Here is a 26,634-nt window from a genome sequence, read left to right as displayed (position 1 = left end):
CATGTACTTATTTTTATGTCGGGCTGAAGATCGAACCCAGTGCTCTATCACTGAGCCACAACTCCACCCTCAAACTATTCTATTTGAGCAAACAGAGACATCATTTTTTTCTGACACCTTTTTGTTTGGAAATCACACACTAAAACTCATATTTACTTGTAAAGATACAAATAATAATAAAATTTTAAAATATTAGGACCTAGAGGCTTTAGAGATTATCTGACAAATAGCTTTCTCATTTACAGGTTAGTAAAATGGGCCTAGAAATTTTCTGTGACTTACTGCAGGTCACACAGCCAGTTAGATCAGGCTCAGGCTCAACATCCAGAATTCAGGTTCTTATTCTAGTGTTTTTCCTAGTCCACTGAATTAGCCATTACTTCATGGATTTCATATCTAAATGAGCAATTTTGCATCTTGATTTCATTCCTTTCCAGGTGATGGAAATGTACTATTGTGTCTGAAAATAAGACAGTAATAAGAGACTTAACACAAATATTCATTTCAGCCCTATAAAGGTTCAGAGTGAAGCTAGAATACAGACACATTCAGAAACAGAGCATAGAGGCCAGAAGCCATGATGCCACAATGAGATTGACAATACTGGCTTGTGGGACAGAACTATAGACTACCATACATCTGGTTGTCTTTACTCAGATAAGTTCTTCATCCACCCACTAGTATTTATTGAGCACCCAAGTGCATGCCAAGCACTGTACTTGACCCTAAGAACACAGAGACAGGTAAAATCCAGGCCTGCTCTCATGAAGATCTTAGGTGCTGGAGGAACTAGCAAAAAAATGCAGGCCATGACCCCACAGCACAGTTTGGAAGACTGCCTTCTCAGAAAAGTGACTGCTACTTTCTCCAGAAAGCTTTCTCCTTCGAAGAAAACATGTTAAGTCGATATTAACAGAGTGCTGGCCGGTATGCATAGTTTTTCCTTCAGCAGAGATTCTTCTCCCAGAAATAGTCATGGATCATAACTAGACTAATTAAGAAATAGGAGCCTGTTTTTTTTTTTTTTCATGAGGCCAGTAATTACCAACTTGACTGTTCAAGGGTGTGTCCAGTTATCTTAAGGGATATTGAAAAATTCCCCAAATAAAAGTAACTCTCAACTGCTATAATTTATAAACAAAATTATAATAAAGTTATAAATACCACAATAAAAAGTCAGTGATATGACAAAAACAAACTACAAAGAGAAGATGTGGCAGAGCAGGTGGGGGGTGTGGGCAGTATTCCATTAGATCAGCAGAAACATAATGCAACAGACATTTAAATTTTTTAAGAAAAATGAATGAAAATTCCATTTTAATACTGCCAATTCATTCTTAGTAAATCATCATTCTCCAATAATTCAGCATTTTTGTTTTTGCTATAAAATGATTCTATACTAAACTGTAAAATAGGTTTTGATTTTTTATATGTTAAGTTACAGCTTAAAATGTTAAGAGTTAAAAGTTGCTTAACTTTTTTAAGCCAGCAGAGAGAAGGGAGCCCAGGAGCAAGCATATTTGCATATTAGTATGAACAAATGCGTAGAGAAGGAGTTTTTCATTGGGGACTTTTGAAAGCATTATAATGCAAACTGTATTTTTAAACTGGCCAAACTATTGATGGCATTATTGAATGAAATAATTTATTATAGAAGTCTTTTAGTCAGATGACATTTCTCATCTAATAACAGTAAACACAATAGCCATTTCCCATAAGACTGTTCTCTTGAGCCAAGGGCTTAAAAAAGAAAAGAGAACTTGCCTTGTTCCAAATATAGCATTGTACTAAATACTTGTTTATTACACTAGAGAAGAAAAGAGTTCTGCCAACCAGACATGGTGGACTGGAAAAAACATGCCATTGTGTCAGATCATCCCAAGAAATTCTCCTTTTCCCTCCTTTCCTAATAATGTTTGACAAGTGGAGATGAATTTTTAAAATCCAAGTCTCTTTTATGTCATTCATTGGGATAATACTATAAAATCTCTCCTTGGATACTCAGAGTATTACAACATCAATGACCTGTCAGCAGCTGCATACAGTTTTTCTTTTTAAGACTGTGTAAAGCTATGGTTAAATTCTAATTTTCTAAAATAGGTTTAAGTATGGGGAGAGCCAAAATTAGGTGCACTTTTCTTGCTAGAAATTAGACCACAAATTGTACATTGTGCTTATAAAGATGATTAAGGCGGTCCAGAGGCACACCAGCAGTTCGGCATATTAATTGGAGCATGCAGATTTGTGTAAAAACATATGTTGGGACTAGGGAAGCTTTTTTTTTTTAATGACTTTTTTTTTCTTTTCTTTTTTCTTTTTTTTTTTCTTTTGGTAAGTTCTTATGTATAATTTACACATTAACTGATTCTCTGCTAAAAGTCTGAGATAAACTCATATAGGCCAAAGGTCCAATATTTAAGCATTGTGTAGAAATAGGAATGTGCCTTTCCCCAGTTAATTAGTAGGAACCTTTTTCATTTTGTAGACCCCCAAGTGTTCATTATTTTAAAATTGTTGTATGATGAAACCAAAGCCACTTGTTTAAACAAGGTGTGTAGACTTAGCAACCAGAACTGGAGCCTCTAAGCCATGGTACCTATGAACATATAGTGAACGCTTGGGAAATATAAGTTGGAATTTATAAATGGATGAAAAATAACTCTCACAGGATTATAGGAAAATGTGAGTTAAAGTAAGCAAAGTGCCTGGCAGAGTTCGGGTGCTTAGTGGCGGGGAGGGGTGTCAGTAAGAATAGGGAGACGAGGTAAGGGCAGCTTAGTGAGGAGGAGCAGTGGTAGCCATGGGAGCAGTGGCGGTTAAGCTTAGACCCTGGGCCTGGAAGGCAGTTATTTTGAAAAGAAAAGAGGAGAAGAGGGGAAGTAAGGGAAGAGAAAATTAAGAAAGAGGTATTAGAGTCTAGCAAGCAACACTTGCTTAAAGCATAGTATAGGACTGCCTGTTTAAATCCCTTACCATACACCTAAAATGCAATCTGGACAGTGTAAAAGCTTACAAAACTTAAAATAATCACTGGTTTTTGTGTCTTTGTTTACTTAGAAGCTGTCAAAATTTTTCTGTTGTCCCTATTTGTTTGGCAGCAGAGAAGAATTATCTGTCTCTTTAGGTGGATAAAATCTTCACTCTTTCACAAAGATTTTTTTTCATTGTTGGAATTTAGTTGGGTCTTACATTAAATAATGCACAAGTGTTGAATTTATGCATAAATGTTGAAAAGTCTCAACTCTTTCTCTTTGACTTTGGTAACTAAATCTCCCCTTTTTATTTATTTATTTATTTATTTATTTATTTATTTTGGATTCCCTGTGCTTTCTCTCTTCTCACCTTTGATTTTTTTTTTCTTCAGTAGCATAAACAGAAGTGTTGCACCATGGGAGTCTTGCTAGAAATGGGCTGGAGTAGGCCTCACCTTGAGGTAACTCTCCTGCAGATTTCATGGTACTATGTACGTGTGACTTTTCCCAGTCCAAGTGAAGCTGTCACGTACTGTTAAGTGGTGCAGAGTTTGGCCATGAAAAGGTGGACTATTTTTCCGATTGAACTATGAGGTTGATTTCCAAGGTCAGAGTGCTGCCCTTGTAAAAGTTTAGTTTGCTTATACAGATTTACTAAGAAGGGCCTCTGGTTCTTATTTTTCTGACAGTGGGGTGAATAACGTACATGGAAGAAGTTAGGCTGTTAAGCCAGCTGGAGAAAATATTCACAGGTGAATCACAAAACAACTAAGACTGTTCTCATATACTTAGGTTCCCATCATAATAAAATCATCAGTTTAGTAGTAATTTGCCAAAAAAAGGCCCTGAGCAATGATGACAACAGATTTCAATGATCCGTGTGATGTTTTTGTGGGTTCTGCTGTTAACTGAAGGGAAGTGTTAGGAAAGCCACACACATGAATCCACCAATCCCCAGTTGTTCTGAAAAACAGCCTGATGATCACTGAGGTTCTGGGGGCACATGACTTACTAACCAAGGGAATTGGGTAGCCATGTTTTGAAGCTCAGGGCATCTGGGAGGCAGGTGCAAAGGCCTCTACAAATACAAGTTACATTGATACATACATTCACGAATGCACCTTAGTGCAAAGAAGAGCCACCAATCATAGCCTTAGCTGGTAATTGGACTTGAGACTTTTCCACACATTGCAACTTGAAAACTTGCTCTCCAGTGACCCATGGAAAACTGTTCCCGTTACCTTGTGCAGATAACTAATTGGAAGTTGAGCACCTCTCAGGAGCTCAAATACTTTTTGCTGAAAGAATTGGTAGTTAAGCCATAATTCTTGAACCCAAGATTTATTGTAACTGAGAAACTGCTTTCCCAAAGTTTAATTTACTCCTCTATTTGTTATGACTTGTTAGTTTGACACACAGTACACCATAAAAACAGCTGAACCCACATAGCTCACAACAGTGACACAGACACCTGTAAGATAAGATCTCTCCCAGTTCTCCTTCCACCCTATGGAAGACGACCATCATCTTTGCGATTCCTCTTCCCTCACATGCCCCTTACATGCTCTGCCCCAAGTTTATATCCTCACACCCCTTTTCTCTGTACTCCCCTAGCAATCTTGCCTCTACTTCTGTATTCAACAGAATTTCCAAATGTCACCAGTTTAGATTTTTTCCTTGAGCTCCAGGTACGTTCTTTTAATTGCCTGCTACACTAATTTTCAAACTGACTTCTACAAAAGCCCCAGAGTGCCCAAGTGCCCTTGGCTTTACCCTCACGTCCTTCATCTGACATTCTCCTTCTCATCCTTCACAACCAAATAGAAATTTCATCGTCAGTGAAATCGCCCCCAAATGTCACTCCTCTACTCCCATCACCGCTATTGAAATGTGGTAGCTTTTCAAAATTCACAGTGCAATAATTAGTAGCTGTGGTTTCATACTCTTAACCTACATTTTCATTTGCATTAACAAGAATACTGTACTTTTTTGAATGATGAAAGATACAAGGAACACTTTTCTGCCATTCCAATGCATTCCAATGTCCTTTAGCCTTGTTAAAATCTATGGTCTCTTGTATATGGTTTAAAAAGTATTTGGTCTTTTGTTATTGAATATCCTGTTTTTTATTTTATCCAGAGCTAATTTAAGATTAAAGTGAATATGCTTAACTCCCCAAAATATATTTGGTTACCTATTAAGTTAAAATGTATTTATAGCATTATTAATGGTCATACACATAATTATACATTTTATTAATTTTTAAATAATTCAGTTTTAATTTATTATAAATGTAATCTGTTCTGCCACCTAAGGAATGATTCTGTTTGTTTAAAAAAATGTCTTTTTGTTTTAATCTTATTCTCAATATACAGAAAATCAAATATTAGGTAGCATATATAACGTATTTAATGTTCTTGTAAGTAAATTAAGTATGTGATTATTTTCATACTTTTTGGTAAAATTATACAACTTACAGTTATAAAATTGTACAAGACCTATATGTTTTCACTTCCCTGGAAAGACAAAATATTGCCTCATCTTTAAAGAGAAATATGATAATCATAATTTTTTTAAAAAATGAGTAGTTTGAACTCAGGCATACTTTTTCAAGTTTTTAAAACTCAAATTTAATATATCCTGATAGATTTAAAATTATATGTAACCTTCAACTATTTTAGGATGCCTGAAAAAAACTTTATAAAATTTAAAGGATTGTCTGTGGATACAGAGTAATAAATAGCTTGTCAGGAGGTGGTAGCCTAAAAATGTAAAATACCTCAATTAGTTGCAAAACAGAATTATTGCTTAAATGTATTTTGATAATGCTTAACAGTTACATCAAATGTGTAGCATTTAAACACTGAATAATAGCAATGATTTTTTTATCTCCCTGTAGGAGATAAGGTGTAAAATTTAAGACCTCTTTTTTTTATTCTAAAGCAACTAGAAGAGTAATCAATGGAATAAGGAGGTTTGGCAGGTCTCCCCAGGGTTCCTCCATACCCTGGGTGGGAAGTCAGCACTACTCCATCCTGACTCCAGTTCTTGCCAGTGGGTTTCTGAAGCTCACTTAATTTCTCTAGATACTTCATCCTCCTAAATAACATGACAGCATTTTCTAGAAAGCTTTCATAAGACACTAGAAAATTGGTGCTATTTTCTCATGTCTGGAAAAAAGAAAGTACATTTACAACTGAGTCAATTGTTTGATCCAGATGTTTCTTCCTTATCTAGATTAGTAAAATAAAACAATCATTCTTTCCCCACATTTCCCAAAATACAAGGAAAGAAGAGACTGCAGAGTGACCTTGAGACTCACTGCCCCTCGTGCTTCAATTCTCTGAATAACTACTGTCATTTAACTTTGGGGAATTTATATACAGTTGTACAAAGAAACTGACATCCACACACACATGCTCAAGTTGAGGAGTTCCAAAATTGCAAATCATTTTCTTAAGGATGATGTCCAATCCTTTAGAATAAATAAATAAATATAAAAACATTTCAAGTAAGTTTAATCAGATTATGATAAGCATTTTGAAAAAAGAAGGTAAACATTGAGGAAATGTGTATTCTAAATCTTCCATGGCCTTTTTTTGTTTTTCAAGCTATATATAAAAAAAAGTTAAGTGAATGATGAATAAAAGCAAAATGAGACACAAAATGAGAGCTTTGTGTAATATTTCCAACTACACATTTTTTACTTGCTGAATGAACAGTATTAATCCTGACAAATTAAGTAAAATTCAGTAACAGAATGAGCCCCTTCTATTAACCATCTCTCAATTAAATTAAGACAAAGTACTAGTATCACACTATGATTCTAAACATTTTTCTCTTAAAAACATGCCCTGCTCATGATGCCTTTCTCTTCATGAAGTACTATTCTCATCCTCTTCTGAAATGTCTTCTCTCATACTGGACAGTTTGAGAGCAGCAATGATCGCTCAAAGGTACTATAGTTTAGAATCTCAAAATAGATTCAGAGATTATTAGTCCTACCAAAGATAGATCCAATCTAGAACTTGTGTGTAATCCTGGATGAGATAAAAGAATTCCTCTTCCAAATGGCGACAGTTAGTCTGTTTCAGGAAAAGGAATGCTTGGTCCATAAATAAGCCTAAAGGGCATTATAAATGTGTCGGGAGCTCTGGGTGATTGATCTGTGTTGGGTCCATCATGAAAATAGACAAAAGTCACAAGGGTTGCTTCCCTGTGGAAATCGTGGTGGAAAATTGCCATATGGGGTCCCTGTGATGGGCCTTGCTGATGAGATTATGGATATAACAACTTTACAGACTGGACTTTCAGTCTCTTGAGATCCTCAGCATCTTTCTATGAAGTCTAAATAAAATAGTACCTTGCTCTTCAGTCTCAAGCACAGACATTGGCAAGGAATGGGAACTGTTGTCAGCAATCTTTTTCAGTCTTGAATTCTCAGAGCATCTTTCCCAGAGTTGTTATCACTCAGAAGTGGATTTGCATTAAAAGTGGATTTGTATTAAAAGTAAGGTAGTTGTGCCACTGTTGCAGTATTACATGCCACAAAGTTTGAGATGACGAATTTAAACTAAAAGGGAAATGTCCCTGGCCTATTTTCCTATAAAAGTATTCCATCAAATTCCCGGAGACAAAAATACAGTGTGAAAAGCAGTAACTTTAACTTTCCTTCCAACTATGCCAGTCAACACCAATGCTTTCCTTCTTAGGGAAGTAAGAAAGCTCATCAGGTAACAAAGACAAATGACTAAACAAAAACAAATAATAGCAATTTTTAATCCATTTAACCCTTCCTGTGTATAACATAAGGTTTGAGATCTAGACAAGACCTACACAAAATAGCTATGCAAATAATTTGCGTAACTTTTCTACCTGTCATTCAGCTATTCATGAAATATTAATGCAAAGTGCACTGTGTGCCAAACACTGCTGAATGCCATCATGGTGAGGTAGACAGGTACTTGCCATCATAGAGCATACTGTCTATTGGAGGATATAAACATTAAACAAACAAACAAATAATAATGTAACATCTTTTAAACTTACAGTTTGACCATAAGAGACCATTTTGTTGTTTCATTTGAGCCCTTTAGATTCATAAATCCTATAAGTCCAAATAAAGTCCATAAATCATATAGTTTTTATTATAGCAAGTATTCATAAAAGCACAAATATCTCATTCAAAAATACATAACAAATCTAATTATTGTTTTGCAGAGCATTGGACATAATATTAGGAATCTTTGTTATAATTATGTCTCATGTTGAGTGAGTGTTTGAACCCAACTAGTTGTTATAACTGGTTGGTCACATTTGTCTTTCCATTTCCTTCAACAAATAATTCTTTAAAAAGCTACAGAGCCAGGTGCTATGACACACTCCTATAATCCCAGCTACTCGGCAGGCTGAGGCAGGAGGATTGCAGTTTAAGGCCAGCATCAGCAATTTAGTAAGACCCTATCTCAAAAATAAAAATAAAAAGGGCTGGGAATGTAGCTCAGAGGTAGAAGACTCCTGGGTTCAATCTCCATTACCATACCACCAAAAAAAAAAAAAAAAAAAAAAAAAAAAAAGTAATAATAGGTGTTTTTGCAATGACCCTTTTTATAATGGACTTTGGTAGGATTTTCTCTGCCTTTGGTATTAAATTTTACTAGACTTACAAGGAGTTCAGCTACATCAACAACTGCACACAAAGTAAGGTCTTTTGTAAGCATGAGGCACTCACAGACTACTTCAAATATCATCTTGCATTGGCCTCAGCCTGGCCTGTTAGTTCAAGCCCTAAAAATAAACACCTATTAATCAGCTAATGGCAACATGGGTGGACCAGCTCTCTGCAGGACCTCAGTGTAACCTCATTCAATAGCTTGTCTTATGTCACCCAGGATGGGGTGGTTTGCAGCCAGGAACGCTTCTAAAAGAAAAGACAGTCACAAGCTTAACCAAATGTTTAAAATAACCTCCGTAACTCCTCTCCACATTGACAGATTGCTTTCAACTCAGTGAAATCAAACCACAGCACCAGCCCCAGTGGCTTTGTGGGGGCATCTTAGAGCCACAGAGTTTGTAAAGTAAAACTGCAGGTTCGGTCAGAGCATCCAAGTGTGGCTTTGCCTTGTCTCGCTTTTAATCAAAAAACAATCAGAAGGGAGCTCACTCCTGGAAGTCCTTATCTTCATAAAATTCAACTAATGACTCCTGTTAAGGTAAATAAAGTTGCTGTGTAACTCACTAAGGAAACTGTTCGCTGTTCACCTCATGCCCGCAGACTTGTCCAAGAATACAAATTGAAGGAACCCCGTGGAGCTGCCCGTGACTGTTTATATACACATACTTTGTCCCAAGGATTCCGGAAAGTTGAGACCTCAGGATAGTTTTCAATTTTTTTGAATGGCAGTCTCTTTTCTATGTGGAGTAGAAATTGGGACTGGTGTTGGGGGAGGTTAATGTATACTTTTCTTTATTGTATTTACCCCCAAATAAGTGAGCTGCAGTAGATACTTTGGTCCTGCACAAAGTAAATATTTAGCTCACAGTTTCTGCACAGAAACATGGCCTGCAGTATTTGGGTTTCAAAAAAGAGGATCGCCTGCAGGCAGAAGGCTGCAGTGCATTCTGCACATGGTCCTTGGACTTTGCACTTGCAAAGGGGTCTTGAGGCATGGTCATCAGCTATACAAAGCACCCTTCTGTCCTGTCGGCCCAACTGTGTCTCCTGCATGCACACCATCTTTCTTTACTGTGACCTTTTCTGCACTGTCCCCAGTGTTGTTCTCCCTACCCTATCTGCACATGCATCTCCCTCCACCTGAAGTGTCTTCTCTTATCCACTCAGTCAACTTGACTTCACGATGTGCTCCATAGATTGCCTCACCTCTGCTCAGAGCCTCCCCTGTCTCCTCCAGGTAGAGTTAAGTGCTTCTTCTCTGAGCTACCACAGGGCCTTCTGCACAGCTGTCTCACATGTGTCTACTTTTACACTAACCTTTTATCCTTCCCGTTTCCCTTCCTGCAGAGAGCCTGGGAGGTAGGAACCATGTTCATGTTATCTGTGAATCACCTGAACATGTGCCCTTTTCAGAAAGGCAGAAGGTATTACTGTCCCTATTTTTCCATTAGATAAAAGGAGAGCAAGCTCTGTACACTGATAGAAGCACAATCCTGGTAGAAGAGGTACAGTTAGGTTTTTCCAGACACATCAGTCACTTATGTAAGATACTAACAAGTCACTTCACCCCAGAAAGCCTCAGTTTCCTCAGTTGTCAGGGCAGAATCATGCTTTTTGAGGTCCAGATATTTTACTGGACAACTTGTGGAAGTGAGTTGGGAACCGGGAAGCATTCTGCTCATCATCAGCTTCAGAACAGACCAGTTTACTAGAGCTTATCCTGTTCTTTGAGTCCAGTCTGCAGTGCTCTGTATTCACACAAGATCCTTCAATTGTTACTTAAAAAAAAAAAAAATGTCTATCCTTATCCTCATGTTTCTTTCCTGCAATTGTCTGATAAAGTGGTTTCATTAACCTTAAGAAAACAGAAGTTTGGGGCAGCTTCAGCAATTGGTGCTGGCCACTGGGCTCCCTGAAGTCCCATTGGGTGGTCTCCATTCTGCCTTCACATCAACTTCAGTGTCCCAAAAGTTTTCTGTGTTCTCTTCAACATGGCCATCATAAGCAGCAACCATCGTTTTTGCCTCAATCATCTGTGTTTTTCTCCATCTCCTTTCCAAAGCCTTTGAATGTTAGTTTTAAAATGTTTACTGTTGCTTTTGTGTTCTCTGTTTTTTATAATTTTCTTATCATGGTAAAAAAAAAAACCCTATAACATTAAGTTTACCATTTTAACCATTTTTAAGTGCACAACTTTAAGCATTTTTACATTATTCATGCAATAGACCTCCATAATTTTTCATCTTGCAAAACTGAAACTGTACCCATTAAATACTAATTCCCTCTCCCCAACCCTTAGCAACTGCTTTTCAATTATCTGTGTTTATGATTTTGACCCCTTTAAATACTCCATATGAATGAAAGCATGCACTATTTGCCTTTTGTAACTGGTTTATTTCACTTAACATCATTTGTCTTAGAGTTCGAGTAATGTAACATGTAACAGGATTTCCCTCTTTTTTTAAGGCTAAATAATATTCCATTGTATGCATACCACATTTTCTTCATTCATTCATCCGTGTGTTTCTTTATTCTCCTTGTTTTTTAAAGAAATACTGAAACCATTTTTTAATTAAAACCTATTAAACTTGGCAAGACTTTTCAAATTGCTTGTGGTCTAACAGTATGTTTAGGATGATGCATTGAAACCTCAAAATGTTACCCTCAAATTGTTTGTGCATCCCTTCTTTGTGTGACATGGAGCCTAAATGTTGAAGTAGGCAGACCAATGTCAGTCATTAAGAGCAGGAATTCATATTGAAATAACATTTATATCACTGACATCATCAGGATTTGTTGTCTTTCTCTCTTTTTTTTTTATTTTGTCTCCTCTTTTTTGAAGTAGAATTTCTCCTGGTCACCTGAAGCTGATCAGCTCTTATTTTCAAAGGCAGGAGGGACTGTGTGAAGTGACTGACCTACTCTCTGATTCAGAGCTGGGGGAGATTCCTTATTAGATTCTACTATTGGGTGTGGTTTCTGAATAGGGCAACAAAGAGTATATACAAATGAAGGTGTTATAAAGCTAATTTATCCTCAAATTCACTTTAAACTCCAGGATACAAATGTTATTGTGCCTGCTTTATAGATGGAGAAACTAAGGTACAGAAAGTTAAAAATAGAAGGTATTAAAGATGATGTCTTCCAGCCCCCTCATGCTATACAGGAAGGACTTGGCCAAAGTGAAAGGGTCATTTGGTAAAGAATTTGTGTTGCCCTTACCTTGAAATTGAGATGGGGAGGGTACTGGTAGTGATGTTTTGATGATTTGAAACACCGTTGGGGGAATCAAAACACAGAAAACTGTATGGTGTGGTTGTTCAGAGAACCAGCCTGCGCAGGACAGATTTGGGCAGGCATCTCAACTTGGCTACTTTTGGCTTTTATCCCCTTATGTAAGTAAGCTGTTTAATCTCTTTTCTTGTTTATAAAATGGAGCTAAAAATATTTCCTAACATGCTGGACATGGTGGCACACACCTGTAATCCCAAAAACTCAGGAGGCTAAGGCAGGAGGATAGCAAGTTCAAAGCCAGTCTCAGCAACTTAGCAAGGCCTTAAGCAACTTAGCAAGACCCTGTCTCAAAATAAAAAATAAGAAGGACTGGAGACGTGGCTTAGTGGTAAAGCACCCCTGAGTTCAATTCCTGGTACAAAAAGAGGAAATATATACATTTCCTACCTTATAGGTTCATTGCATGTATTAAACGAGACCACATTGATGAAGACAGTGCCAGGCTCATAGTAAGCATTCAGTGTTTAATTCTCTTCATCCACATCATTTTTATCAACATAGCTTTATTATAGTTTCTCAACATTAAATATATGTGCTGATATTACCTATCCATAGGCTTTTGTTTTGAATGAGATAATGTATGTAAAGAGCTTACAAGAGTAACTGGCACATAGTGACTTGAATAACTACTAACTTCTCTTATGATTATGGTTATGGTTATTATTATAAGTCTTATTATCACTGGCATTATTATAACCCAATAATCAAATGTTTCTTCGGCACATACTTCTGCCAGTCCCAAAGATGAAAACTATGCCAGGAAAGTAGAGCTGGAGTAGAGTCAGGCATGTGCTGACCTCAGGGACATTCTATTGACTAGAATATCTTACTCTGGTTGTATTTAGGAGGGAACTAAATAGAAGAAATTGCTCACAAAGCTCCAAACTGAAGGCTGACAGATAAGATATTTTCCACCAGATGGACTTTCAGCACATCCTTACTCTAGCCTGGAATAGCCTGCCAACCCTGTCTGTCCCCAGTCATGCATCTGTCTGTTCCTGCAGCCACCACCTTGTGCACCCTGTGCACCTCACCACTTGTCCATTCCTAGTTTGTGGAGTTGGACAACTGTACCTTTTCGTTCCCCATCAGGTTTGCCCTCTTCTCTGAGAACTTACCTGGCTCAAAGCTTCCGTTTGCAGACGCAGCTTTAATTAAACTATACCTTTAAAAATATAAACAGGTTGTGACTTTACAAACTTGAAGTTTTACAACTATAAAGTTGACATTTGAAGTTCACTTATTTGCATTTTCCTTTTGCTGAGTTTAATTTTCTATTTCTGTTTTGCCATTTTATTTTATGTGGTTCTTTGGGAAAGGCAGGATATAAATACATTGAATGCCTCACACCAACATATAGAAGCCATAAGATTTTCATTTTCTTTAAAGGATCTCTATTGAACTGGTGCAGAGATCATTTTGCAGAGTTTAAATGTTTTTGAAAAGTAAAGCCATGAGGTGCATAGGCTCCTGCTGAACCTGGGAATGATATAGGACCTGCAGGGATGGCATGGGTGGTTATTGAATGGAAATCCATGTGTCATACACAAATACAGTACATTTTAATAGTTTCATATCTCTTCCCTCATCTTAAACACCTTAAGGTATTTGGAAAGGGAAGAAGAAATATAACAGATGAACCTGCTGAGATGTGGCCAGGAACAGTACTATTTCATTTTGATTGATGTTTTTACAACCTTATCTTCTAGATGAAAGCTATTGTAAACAAAAGCCTACCTAAATTGATTGTATTTAAAGGAGGCAAAAACCACCAGTGTGTGTCCTTTGGCTTCGATGTGCTTTGTTTTTCTTCTTAGCAGCCAATTCCTACACATCCTCCCAGCCACCACCTCCACCACCACTAGCATTATTTTGAGGGACTTTCTACCAGGCTTGAAATCACAGCATCTTCTCTCCCATAATATCCTAGAAAGCATAGATTCCTAATAGCAGTCACAGCAGTCTAAGCTAGTTCTTCAGAAGTATACAACTTGAGCATAGTTTTAAGTCTCATTTTCTCCCTTAAAAAGTGACTTTCCTTCCCTTTATGGTTGAGAGTTATTGGCAACAGTTTTTTAATGTTGGGGGGAGTCGGTTGGGGGCGAGACAGGGACCAGAAGTGTTTGTTTTGTTTTCTAAATGCATGATACACTCTGTTTCCTGGGTAGGATTGAGTTATGGCACTCATTCATTTGTTCAAATAGCCACTCAACAAAACCTGATTGACTGACTCCTGTGTGTGTCTGAAATGGAAGTTGCTCTCAGGACACTGATATTCTAGAAGTGTTTGATAACTGCTAGGCCAAATTATCCATATATTTTTCTTCTAAAATTCTTTTTTTTTTAATTACTTTCCTTCCCCTGACAATTTCTCCTAGTGACTTAAACATTTCTGACTTATAACTTATTTTCACCTTTCCAGCATTTGCCTTCATGAATCTGGAAAATGGGGAGGGAGGGTGATTGGTGGGGGTGGGTTTGTTAGCCAAAGAGATTTTTTTTGTTAATAAGAAAAATTTACTTTGAATGAGAGAAAATTTTAACTATCCACTTAGAGCAAGTTAAGATCTGACATACCTGAAGCATTGTGTCACATTTAGTTAGTGATAGATTTATAGGACAAACATGTATCAGCCTTTATCCTTTAGTTATTTGCCTTCGCTGAGAATGAAAATTCCGATAATTTTTTTTTATTTTAGGCAGACTTTTATATATCCAGAACCCATAAATCTTTTTGTGCCTTAAGATAAATGTCTGACTGAACTCTGGGTTACCCTTTTGAGAACTCAGCCAAGGAAAAAGAAACTCTATTCTCCCTATTCCTAATCATAAAAGAGTACATGAGAAAACATATTTGGGGTAAATGATATTTATATAATAAAATCTCTGTTTTTTAATATACTTCAGATTTCTAATATTCAGAAAGTTGGAAATGAAAAGTTCAGAAAGAACCTCAGAATTTACCAGAACAAATCTGTGGTAGACAAGAGCGGAGTACCAGAGTAGACTATAGCAGTCATCCCAGGCTTTGCCAATTCAATGATCACTATCCATTATGGTTGTCATATCAATTATAAATTCTCTGACATCAAACACTAAATCAGCTGAAATGATGGGTTTGCCTTTGGCATGTTTCCCTGGGGAAATAACTGAGAAAACATGTAATAATTCACACAAGCAATTTTGTAAACCACCCCCAACTTTTGGAAGAAGGCCGGGTGTAAATTCTAGGTGCTTATACCCGATTTACACCCAAGGTCTGCATGAAGTATCCTCTCACTCTTAGTACTTTAATGTTTTTCAAAGTAAATGTGACCTTGGGTACTTTGTTGCCTATCGCGTTTCTGTTTCTTCCACTGTAATTCTATTACTCTTTCTCTCCTCGTCCTGTTTGAGGATGTATATTGCCTGCCCCCTGCATCCTAGTTTGAAGCCAAAGCCAGGACTATGGTGGTTAAGCTCATCCTCCATTTTCATAACTAGATCATGTCAGTGTGATTCTGGTCTCTCCATCCCTCCATATCTTTTGGGGCCCCTACCCCTCTCTTGCTCTCTGCACCTATAGTGGACATAACATAGAGAAAATTAAAAGGGCCAGCATATGAATAAATACAACACAGTTGAAAACTCACCTTTTCAAGGAAGACTTATAGAATACCATGTCAATACCATAATTTTTCCTTTACTGCAAACCTTGTGGCATTTTTTAACTCAGTAAACTATATGTCCACTTAAAACATAGGTAGATTTTTCATACGTTATTAAAATTTAAGTTATATGCAATTTATGGAGAAGAACCTTTCTTTTGGGACTTGTGCTCCACACAAGATGAATCTGCAAGCCTATAGGCTGTTAATAGGTAGCTCACCCATGCCAGAGGTAAACATTTCTCCAGGAAAACAGAGACTAGAGACAATAAAGACAAAATAACTTCTGGTTTTGCTTTCTACCTTCTTTCTATCCTAAGGAAAGATTTCCAATAAGTTAGAAATAATGTAAGCATAGCATCTAAGCACATCCAACATGGCCCAACATGAAGTAGAAATTAAGCACTATGCCAGGTAATTTTATGTAGACCAGAAAATGTCCAGTTATGTACACAGCAAGGAGAATTTCAGGTCATTGTGATTGTGTACTTACATACATTTTAAAATTTCCTCAAAGTAATGTATTTTCTGTTTATTTTCTGTGTGACATAAAAGACTGAAGTAAATCAGTATTTATATTTTTACCTTTTCATTTTCAAAATTATAGAAAGTAAGTTGTTTTAAAGAGATAAACTTGCATTTTTTTATAATCCAGATCTATGAATTGAGTGAGAAAACTCATAACTAGAGTTTTCTTTCCTTTAGCCATTTCAATTTGTAAACACAAACCTGCCAAGCAAAAAAAAAGGAAATGAACCAAGTTATCATATTTTTATTTCATTTCTAGATACTACCAAAAAAAAAGAATATTTGCATCTTGTATTAAATTGACCGTAGTGCCAGAACCTTATGATGTTATATTATATGATAACTAATCTATTATTACTGTACACATATTTATGCACAGACATAAATATACATATAGTGTGCATATAAACATGTGCAAGTATATTTCACTTGGACTGAAAAGTTATTTACAGCTTCGTCTAGAGATACATACAACAGTGATTAACAAGTGCACAACCAATCTACAGCATGCAGATTAAAACTAAATAAACAGTGTAAGAGTTTATTTTAAAACAATTACAAGATGTTTTATATTTCTCCTTCATCCTGAACTATGTGTTTGAAAATGCACTCTTCATAAAAACCACATGCAAGTCTTTTTGATGGTGAAACAGTCGACTTCGAACAGCCACATGTCTGCACACATCCTCAGAAGATAGCACAGACCCCACACAGCCACCCCAAGGAGGGGGAAAGAAAAAAATGTGTGGGTATGTGTGTGTGTGAAAGAGAGAGACAAAGAAGAGAGAGAGAGTCTCCCTGTTCTCTTATTTTTATTTATTTTTGTCCCTTTTTTAGAGGAGGAGTTTTTTATTTGCTTAAGAATTGAAATCAAAGATTTGGGCTGGGAACAAAGATTCTAATCAATACAACTAGGTTTGTTTTTATTGTTTGATAAAGACCCTCATGAACAAGAAACTTGACTAAAATCATCCAATCATTTCATAACCTACTTGCCACCCTTCAGCTGAAAATTGTTTGTTTTATGGACTTGATCCGGATTTATATATTAGGACTTAGTGTGCTGAGAATTCTTTTTTATGTAATCATAGTCATTCAGCTATTAGGAAGAGAAGTATTAGATGGATCTCTTGAGTTTCTCTTATTCTATGTAGAGAAGCAAATTATGTAATAGTATATGAGTCCTGCCACCCTTTAACCATCTTATTATGTTGCTAGAAAGAGATGTAAAAAGCACACTAGTTTTTAAAAATATACGTTTTTTACAGAGCTGAAAACATGAATACTCCAAGTTTATGGCACAAATTTAAGATACATCTCTATATTAGAGGTATTTTAGGAGCAAAAAAAAATGGGTCTTTGGGGTTCACAGCATTCACCCTGTATAACAAATCTGAACCCTCTTCTCTAGGAAAAGAGTCTCCACCTCACATGCTCACTTGGGCCCACTGCTTCCCTCAGTTTTCCTCATAACTTACTCCAGCTGTTTATTTCCATTTATATGAACAGGCTGTGGCAGTGTTCTGAATTTACTCCTCTTCCCTCATGTTTAGATTCTGCCCCATAACTTCTGAGTCCCTCCACAGCATGAAACATTTCTCTGAACTTTATGCCATGATTCTGTAATTCTCACTCCATAGCTTACTCCCTCCTGATTGTCAAAGGCTTTAAATTTGCTCCCTCAAATGGAATTGTCTTAATTTCTTTTGCTGAATTATAGGTTGGTTTTCCATATACTTCCTAGATGCAGTGACACTTGAGTAGAAATGGGTAGCTAGATAAACTCACAGTGTGAAACTATTGACCTCCTACTAGAAGAATGACTCCCAATGGACAACTGTATCCAGACTCATACGGGACTCTACCTGCCTGGCTCCTGGCCCCTACCTTTTTATCTTTTCCAAGTGTTATAAACATTTTTTGAAGGTGAATGACCATTATAAGTTTCTGTGTAAACACGAGGTTTAATTAGAGATAGTATAGTATAGAAGTCACAAGTGCAAGCTACAGAGCCAGGCTGCTTGAGTTCAAAGCCTGGCCATTTTTGGTGCCCTGGTATCTTCCGTAAAGTGAAGGTAATCATACTGACCCTTTGTCAAATGGCAGTGAGTATTAAATTAGTCTGCACATGTAGAAGTGCTTGAAACCCTGCCTGTCACATAATGAGTATTCAGTAAATATTAATTACCTCTTTGTTGCTGGTTGTTGTAGTCATGATTTTGTATATTTTTAGACAACATCGTTATAGATGTAAGAATTGACCAGTGGCCCCCTGAAATCTGTGGGAATCTAGGAGCTAAACAGGCTTCCAAAAACCAACCAGAGAATTGTTTGCTTGGGCTAATTTAGCAAAGTGTTATCTAATATTATGGTGAGAAGTCCTTAAGTTCCTGTGTCTACCTTTCTTTCCAATACTCTCTGAAGAAGATGCCTCAAAGGAAAGTATAACTATAGGAAGTTAGTAGTTCTCTTCTTTCTCCATAGGTGAAAATACTGTCCAAGCAATTCCTGCAGAATAGGATAGTGTAGAGCCATAGCAAAGAAAGGGATTGTTTTATTTTACATTTTAAAAAGTAAGTAAGCTTTTCCAGAATTTGGGGGCCCAAATTTCCTGGCTGTGACTTGGAGTTTCTCAGAGAGTTATAGAAAACCTTGAACTGAAAGACACAATTTATAACTCATACCATATTCTCTCAAACATTTGCAATCTGGAATCCTCAGGGATTATCTGAGGATAGCTAGATTTTTCTGGAAAACTAAGAATTTACTCACTGAAGTACCATTTTTAAAATGTTCTTGGTGACAGTCTTTAAAAATACATTACAGCTTTCTCTGCCTTTTTTAAACTGAACAAAATGTAACCAGCATCTGTTTTTCCTAGACTGTCCTCAGCATCTGTTGAGATAGACAAAGTCTGTTTGCCCCAACACCAAACAGCCATGGGATATCACAGTTGGCATTTTTAATATCTCTTCCCTAGTTGTCAGTAGTCATTCACTTGCGCTAGCAACATGTTCTGCCTGTAATGGCCCTCCCCTGTGCACCTCTTCAAATGTGCAGCTTTAGAAACCCAGAAACCACGTTTAACACCCAAACCACAGATAGGAGAAAACATGCTGCCTGCTTCATTTCATGTAACCCCAGTATCCTAGCTATGCAGCAAGGACAAGTATTGATGTATAGTCTTAAGTGAGGAGCCAGGAAGCAGTTAGTACAAAAGTACATGGTTGCTCAGTAACTTGCAGTTTGCCTTTAAGAGTTGCTGTTTGTAGATGATCACCTTCAGTCGTCCTTTCTGCTCTAAATTCTAGGTTCAGCTATAACTGAAAAAGAGTCTGTACCCAACAGATTCTTCATACTGCATATGTGGAAGAATGGTATTTGATTTATACTTAAACTCAAGTTTGTAGTGCATATTTGTATTAGTTATCTAATGCTGTATAACAAATGACTCCAAACCAGTGACTTGAAATAGCACACATTTTTCTCACAACTTCTGTGGCTTGGGAGTGCAAGCGCAGCTTAGCTGGGTCCTCCGCTTCACAGTCTCTTCCAGGCTGTCCTGACCCAGTCTCATCAGCAGTTTTGACTAAGGAAAGGTCCACTTTCATGCTCACTCATGTTGTTGTCAAGATTTATTTCCTCATGGATTGTTGGACTGCAGGTCCACAGTGGCTGTTGACCACAGACCACCTTCAGTTCCTTGTCACACAGGCTTCTCCCACATGACAGTTTGCTTCATCACAGAGTGCAAGCAGAGAAGGCAAGAGTTTAATAGCAAGACAAAAGTCACAGCTTTTCTAACCTAATCACAGTGATAATCTTATCATTCCTGCTGTATTCTTTTAGTTACAAGCAAGTCACTAGGTCCAGCCCACATTCACAGACAAACGATTACAAAGAGCCTGAAATAACAGGTGGGTATCATTAAGGCCATCTTAATAGTCTGCCTGCCACAATATCTGTCCGCATCTCTTAGTTGCAATTCAGAAGCACCAGCACCATCACTGGGGTCTTCTTTCATTACTGCTGCTGCCCAATTTAGTTTGACACTTTTCTGTACCTTTCTTCTTATAGGTAACAGTGGCAAGACTGCTCTCAGTAGAGTGAGTTCTTAATGGGACCTGGTGCAGTTGCTAAATGTCTTTCCTACCAGCTCATTTTTTACTGTGAAGATGAACCATATGTGCAGGGACAGGTTAGCTACAACTTTGCCAAGTATTTTCACACATCTTCAATATGTCTTAGTGTTACGCATATCAGAGAACCTCCTTTGTGTATGCCCTTCACCTGTACATAACACATCCATCTATAGAAAGAAGTGGAACCAATTAGAGGGACATCCACAACCCTGCTAGATTCAAAGATTTTCCTCAAAACAAACAAAAACAATTTTTGCTACTCCCATATGATAACAGCTGTGCTTTTAGATCCCATCTACTTAGAAAATACATGATGACTGAAAGCTATTGTGAATCCTATTTTATCATCATTTTAGAAATAAGATAAACATGTATAATATATTTCATTATTATATATATGCATACACATACACACACATATATTTCCCCCACTCTTGAGAATAGAGCTTGGCATGTATAACAGTCTCTTGCAGTTTCTTTCCAACCCCTCAATTATCTGACCCAAGATTGAGAACCTAAGTTAGATCTCAGGACAGAGGTCAAGAACTCAAATGGCCCCAGGGACCAGGTAGACATAAATGAGCAAAGTAGAAAGAACATAAGAAAAATGCCCTCTTGTTTTTTCTCTTGAAATATGAAACCCTCTGAGACTCTCTGATGCTTTCCCACATTTGAAGAGATGTGAGCATGGAAAAATGGGTCTTTACCCTGAAGAAGTCCACAGCACAGACATGGAGATAAAGGGTACCTGGCACAGGGACCCAGCATCAGGGAGTGGCAGAGAATGGCTGAGACTGCCACAAACCTGGGAATGCATGCCATGTCTGGAGGAGGCAGCTGTCAGCTCTTACTTTGCTCCAGCCACTTGTAGCAGATCAGTTTTTCAAAAGAAGCAGAATATGAAGGGTTCTTTGTAAAAAGTTCTAATTTTTATGTGTCGACCAAAAAAAAAATTTTTTTTTTTGATACTGGGGATTGAACCCAGAGGCTTCTACCACTGAGCCACACCCCACACACCCCAGCCTTTTTTTCTTTTTTCTTTTTTTTAAGGCAGGATCTCACTCAGTTGCCCAAACTGGCCTCAAACTTCCAAAACTCAGACTGCCTCAGCCTCCTGAGTTGCTGGGATTGCAGGGGTGTCCCACTGCACCCAGCTTTTTTTTCTTTTTTTTTTTTAGATTAATGAAAGTCCATTCTTGGTTTAATAGAACACATCACAGAAATGTCTTTGTTTTGCAAGGCAGAGCACTCCCTGTTTTCAAAATTTCAGTTATAGAAAAAAATTTGTGTTGAATCAAAATTCAATTCTTAGCTCCTTTAAAACATAACCCTAATTCTGCACTTAAGAGACAGAGCATGAATCACCTCTCTCCTCCCCAAGAGCCTTCTCACAATCAGGGGATGGTGGACAAGTTACTACCTGAGGGTTCATTTCTAGTTCAGACATATTCCACTGTACTGCTCCTCAGATATCCTGCATTTCTCTTCTGGGTCAATTCTAGACTGGAGATATGGTGTCAGAATCCTCTAAAACATTCTCAGAACACTGTACCTAATACAAAGGCCTTTTCTTCTTTTTCTGGTTAAAATTTGATACTCTTTCACCAGTTTAGTAAACTGATCACTACATCATTAATACAATCACAGACTGCCTGGTTCCCAAGACAGCTTTTTCTACATTTCAGCTGTGAGACTTTATGAAACCTGCTAAGTTTCTTTGTGCCTCAGTTTCTTCATTTGTAGAACTAGGACAGTAATTGAACCTACTTCATGAGGTTGGCATAAAAATTAAGTGTGTTGAGCCAGTAATGTTGGCACATGCCTGTAATCTCAGCAACTCAGGAGCCTGAGACAGGAGGATCCCAAGTTCCAGATCAGCCTCAACAACTTAGCAAGACTGGGTCTAAGAAAAAAATAAAAAGAGCTGATGTAGAGTAAGTGCCTAGAAATGTGTCTGGCACACAATAAATGCTATGAAGATATCAACACATGTTGAGTATCCCTTATCCAAAATGCATTAGGCCAGAAGTGTTTCAGATTTGGGATTTTGTAGGAATTTGAATACTTACAATGTATATTAAGATCTTCAGAGTAACACTCAGATATAGACACAAAATTAATTTTATGTTTCATTTGTACCTTATACACATAGCTTGAAGGTAATTTTATGGCATATTTTTAGTGCCTGTGTTTACCTCTTTACAATGTTACCTGTATGTGGACTACCACCCATCATATGAGGTCAGGTATGGAATTTTCCACTGTGGCATCTCGTTAGCGCTCCAAAAAATCATATTTTGGAGTATTTCAGATTTTCAACCTGTAAGAACATTTTTATAACTATAATTACCATCATCCTTGCCATAGTGAAAATGCTGTGTATGGCAATAACTGAGTCCTGCCACCAGAACTTCTAAAGTAGGCCGCCACCAAATTCAATAACCAACAAACCTGATTGCTATTACTAACACCGTCTTCTCATCTCATCCACAAGGGTATCTGCCACATACTAGGCACTATCATGCTAGGCATAAAGTTCAGGAATATAAATAAAACATGGCCTCTGTCCTCACCACAACCTCAGAATAAAAAAAAGAGACAAATGCTGAAACAGAGGGATAATCCCTAGGAGACAAATATGCACTAAAACACAAAAGGTACCCAGCTTTAATGCCCCAGTCTCCAGTTTAATTTATCTAAATATCCTAAAAGGGAAGGAAATCATAGAAACATATTTGAATACATTTATGAGGTTGTCATGATTTATGATGAACTTCATCTTTCATGTCTTCAAGGTCTTTCATGACTCTTGGCTTCCATCTCCCATTATTTCAAGAGGTATTTGTTATTTTTCTGATTTTATGATGTTCTATTTCTAAGCAAAATTACTTGTTTAAAAGTCACTCACATTCTAATCTCTACCCCCCAAGAGATTTTAAATGTGTTAGGAACTCTGAGATCTTACTACTTGACCATGAGTGTAACAACTCTAAAATGATAGTCAACCTTGAAAGGTGTTCACAGAATCAATCCATGTTCTTTTACTTCCAGTTACTGAATGTCTCTGGGCTGGTCAGTAGAGCTGTGATCCCAGTAGCAGAGCAACTAACTGTCTGCTTTGTACATTCTTTCAGTCCCACAGATTCTGTTCTCTTTTAAATGCCATTACCAGAGTCTCTTTGAATTCTAATTGGTCATGAAGATTACATATCCTTCCCAGTGATCTCATTCTTGTCCAGTGGTGCCACCTTAAAAAAGAATAGGCATCAACATGGTGAAAATGCTCAACCTACAAACGGAACTTGACCTACATTTAATTTTGTGTGTGTGTGTGTACCAGGCATTAAACCCAGGGGCACTTAACCACTGAGCCACATCCCCAGCACTTTTTAATTTTGAGATAGGATCTCACTAAGTTGCTTACAGCCTCACCAAGTTGCTGAGGCTGACTTTGAACCTGCAATCCTCCTGCCTCAGCCTCCTGAGCCACTAAGATCATAGTCATGCGCCTCCACACTTCACTCCTACATAAAAATTTTGTGGGGTCCTGTGTTCTCCCTGCCTTACACCTTTTCAGAATGAATGGTTTTGGATTGCTTGGTCTTTCAAGTTATCAACCAAAAATTCCTCTCCCTTACTTCAGACAACCTAGGAAGTGACTATAAAATTTCCTTGATGTGGTCAGCCTCTTGATAAACAGATAAGTTGCTGAAAGGTTATCTTAGCAGCATCTGATCATCTCTTGATCCTGAACTCTTGGAGAAAGCGCAGAGATATGCTGAGGTGATGCTGGGAACAAGGCCAGTTTCTGTTCTGCCATTAAATTTCCAAACTTGTCACCCTTTAAAATCTCTATTATTTTTATCCCCTTGAGACCATATAATTTGAAAGCCTCTCTACCCTTCTCTACTTACAAAAGGAAGTTGTGTTTCTTCATTTTGAATTAGACACACACTGTCAAGGAGAGGTTTTGAGCTATGTGACAGAGCTAAAGTTAACTTTCTTTCATAAGAAACGAAGATGTGGATGGCTGGCGGAGACTTCTTGTGAGTCCTGCTGAAAATGTTTGTAGATGGTGTTACTACCTCAAGGGAATCCTGGTTGTGATCCACCATGTGAAATGTACAGGTTCAATCTTCCAGACCTTTTTGGGTTGTCAGGTTTCATCTGTTGCCTCACAAATGAAACAAGTCCTTTTTCTAGGGCATTGAGTGAGGTATTCCCCAGCTTGGCTTCTCTACCTAGGAAATGCCATTTTTGTAAAGAGCTGTCGTGCTTCGAGTCCTTTGGCTTATGATTTAGCTGTTCAGGGAAAGTACAAGCTGTTCTCGCTTGCTCAGTGCTGGTGATATGTGTTTTTGTTTTACTAAATCTTTAAAACAGTGGGCTTGTTTTTTATGACCCCCATACATTCTTTTGTTCTTCCCCATGACTCTTTAGATCACATTTTTTTCTCCCTTTGTAAAAACGTTAGTGCCTTTCTAAGAACATTGTGGTCTCTAGAATGGCCTTATAATAAAATGGAGGAGCACGTTCGTTGCGCTCCCTGCGAGATCTGTGGAGTCTGTGCCTGGGTACATCACTGGTGGTTGGAGGCCTCATAGACATGGTCCACAGATTCACAGATCTCATGGCTCCTGCCAGGCTTGTTTTGACAACTCTGAAAATCATGTGGTTTTAATCACAGAACTATTTACAAAATAAAGGTACCAAATAGTATGTGTTGGAGTTTGAGACATTGTTTATAATTAAGTTATTGAGACACCCTCTGTTGAGTGGAAGCAAGTACGAATCCAGGGGGAGTGTGTGTGCTTTCTAGCACTGGGTCACACCCCATGCACAGAGAGCCTAATTCTTTTGATTCAAAAGAACCCCTTCGTTGGAGATGCTAAGGAAGAAGAGAGCATCTGCCGCCAGCCCAGAATTTGGGTAAATCTCACTGGGTCTAATGCTCCTAGACTTCTCATCCAACCCAGTTTCTAAACCCCTGGAACACATCTTGAATATGACTTGCCTACCCTACTGATGTGAATCCCCAAATAAACCAGTCTATGACATCCAACTGAACTTGTTCCTGTGCATACAGTATCTCACAGCCCATCCTGTACTGTTAGTTTTGGCAAGTACACCACAGCATATAATAAATCATACAAGGAAAAAGCTTTTGGCCTAGCATGGCTCAGCCTGCTGTAATGTTAGAATACAGAAAGCAGTTCTGTTTTTAGACATCCTTTTACTAACCCAACATTCATAATTTATGATTTCACTGTAAAATTCCTGCAACAGTACACCAAAAGTAGTGCTGCCCTTTAATTAAGTGCTCTCGGTAGGAAAAACGTGAAACTGATGTGCAAAACATCTCTCTGTGCACAGTGATTGATAGTGATTACATCTTTATGAACCCAGCCTAAAGGTCTCAACTTCCTGATGGGTGAAGTCGTCTACAGGGCCACTTCCTGAGTCTGCCTGGCGGGAATCAGTCACTGCTAACAAAATTGGAGATAATTTGGAGGCACAACTTAGAAACATTGAGGTTTTAAGCCTGCATCTATCTGTCTATATTTTGTCACAAGTCTATATGACTTTATTACTTCTTGCCATGAGAACCCATGATTAATTCCATACTGAATCTGCTGTTAGGTTTTAATGCCCAGAGTGAAGTGTTAGAATGAAGGTATCTTTAAAGAATTCCAGTTTGTCATGTGGGTTGTGGAAGACAGGGAGCAGGTACTAGGATTTGAACCCAGAGGTGCTCTACCACTGAGCTACGTCCCCAGCACTTTTAATCCTATTTTGATATAGAGTCTTGCTAAGATGCCCAGGCTAGCCTGGATCTTTTGATCCTTCTGCCTCAGCCTCCTGCATCATTGGGATTACAGGCGTGGTTTCCTTTCCTTTTCTTTTTACGACTTAGAAAGAGTGGCTGACAGGAGATGCTTCTGGCCTATTGGTGTATGAATACAATGTTATAGCCCGAGAGGACATAAAGCTGTTCCATTTTTTAATTTTTTATTAAAACACTCTTTCCTTTTTGTAATTGAAAATGAGCAAGTTTAGCAGGACCTGGTAACACACACCTGTAATCCCAGCAGCTCAGGAGGTTGAGGCAGGAAGATCACAAATTCAAGGGTACCCTCAACAATTTAGCGAGATCCTGTCTAAAAAAATAAAAAAAATAGAAAGGGCTGGGGATGTGGTTCAGTGGTTAAGCACACCTGGGTTCAATCTCTGGTACCAAAAAAAAAAAAATATATGAACAAGTTGAATTTTTAAAATAGTATCACTAAATATTAGACTAAAATTCCAAACTAGGTATTCCTCAGCTTATCACTGTCCTTACTTTGGTTTTTTCCTTGTCAGCCAAGTATCCACATTAG

The 26,634-nt window shown here is 37.7% G+C and overlaps 1 protein-coding gene across 6 annotated transcripts in view; it reads left to right on the top strand.

Annotated features, from left to right (window-relative positions):
- Cdin1 (CDAN1 interacting nuclease 1) overlaps positions 1-26,634 on the top strand; it is a 220,018-nt gene that overhangs the window by 191,270 nt on the left and 2,114 nt on the right. The window lies entirely within an intron of this gene.

The sequence above is a fragment of the Sciurus carolinensis genome, chromosome 2 (assembly GCF_902686445.1).
Source record: "Sciurus carolinensis chromosome 2, mSciCar1.2, whole genome shotgun sequence".
NCBI classification, from domain to species: Eukaryota; Metazoa; Chordata; class Mammalia; order Rodentia; family Sciuridae; genus Sciurus; species Sciurus carolinensis.
The sequence above is the reverse complement of the archived record's forward strand: the minus strand, read 5'-3'. Positions and strand labels throughout refer to the sequence as shown.